Source organism: Nannospalax galili, unplaced genomic scaffold (genome assembly GCF_000622305.1).
Source record: "Nannospalax galili isolate Female #2095 unplaced genomic scaffold, S.galili_v1.0 scaffold370, whole genome shotgun sequence".
NCBI classification, from domain to species: domain Eukaryota; kingdom Metazoa; phylum Chordata; class Mammalia; order Rodentia; family Spalacidae; genus Nannospalax; species Nannospalax galili.
Genome location: NW_008329335.1, coordinates 4,386,815 through 4,387,902, shown reverse-complemented (window position 1 = coordinate 4,387,902; position 1,088 = coordinate 4,386,815). Strand labels below are relative to the sequence as shown.

The window sequence follows — 1,088 nt, the reverse complement described above, 5'->3', positions numbered from 1 at the left end:
GCATTTTATCCCTCTTACTATAAGCCCCCTGCTTACAAGGATCTGGAACACTTCTGATGCCAAAAATGAATCCTAATCAATGTTTTCTAGGTTAGCCAATATTTTATTAACCAAAATTACTCCAGAATCTGGAAAGAAGTCTCTCTTTCTCTCTCTCTCTCTCTTTCTTAGTCTTTCTATCTCTTTTTCTTTTTCATTTATCTACCATCTGTCTGTCCATCTATCTACCCATCTATCTATCTATCTATCATCTATCTAAATATTTTGCTTCGTTATTTCTCTGTGTGTGTCTCTGTCTCTCTGGTTCTCCCTCTCTTCCTCTGTGAGTGTAGTATATGCATACATATGTGTTTACGGGTATGTACATGTGTGTATGCACATGTAGAGGCCGAAGATCTACAGTAATACACAGCTTTGACTGGCTTTTTAAAAAATATGGACTGCATCACAAATTTGAATTTTATCCTTGCTCAGGGGCCATGCTAATCTTCTTAGCATCCCTCCAATTTTAGTATATGTGTTGCTGAAGCGAGCACTTGACTACTTGACTGGCTTTTTATAAAGACAGGATTTTACTATGCAGCCCTGGGTGGCCTGAAACTCCCTATACAGACCAGGCTAACCTCCACCTCAAAGAGATATGCTTACCTCTGCTTCCCAAGTGCTGGAATTAAAGTTGTGAGCCACCATGCCCAGATGTAGGTGCTGGGGATCCAAACTCAGGTCTTCATGCCTGTGCAGCAAACTATACCAACCGAACTATCTCTTCAGCCCTATACTCAGTAATTTCTTTTTATATCTTATTAAAAATGTACCTTAATTATGTGAAATCAAAATATAGTAACAAGCTAAAAATATTTTCCAACAAAATTAGTATATATGCTAATATATGTCTTCAAAAATATAATATCAAAGTATTGATGAAGGTATTGATAACATTTGTCAAACACCATAGAATATGTAGCTCAAAAACTACTTTAATGTAAACTATGGGCTGCAATTGAAAATAATGTATCAATATTGGCACATTAGTTGGAGCACTTAGTAGGTAAGATGTTAATGGTATAAGGCATTATGAGAAGGAAGCA

The 1,088-nt window shown here is 36.4% G+C and overlaps 1 non-coding gene across 1 annotated transcript; it reads right to left on the bottom strand.

Moving 5' to 3' along the window:
* Positions 1-429: 429 nt before the first annotated feature.
* On the bottom strand, positions 430-536 carry LOC115071039. Its single transcript, XR_003850139.1, has one exon. It is a non-coding gene; the product is annotated as a U6 spliceosomal RNA (small nuclear RNA).
* Positions 537-1,088: the final 552 nt, after the last annotated feature.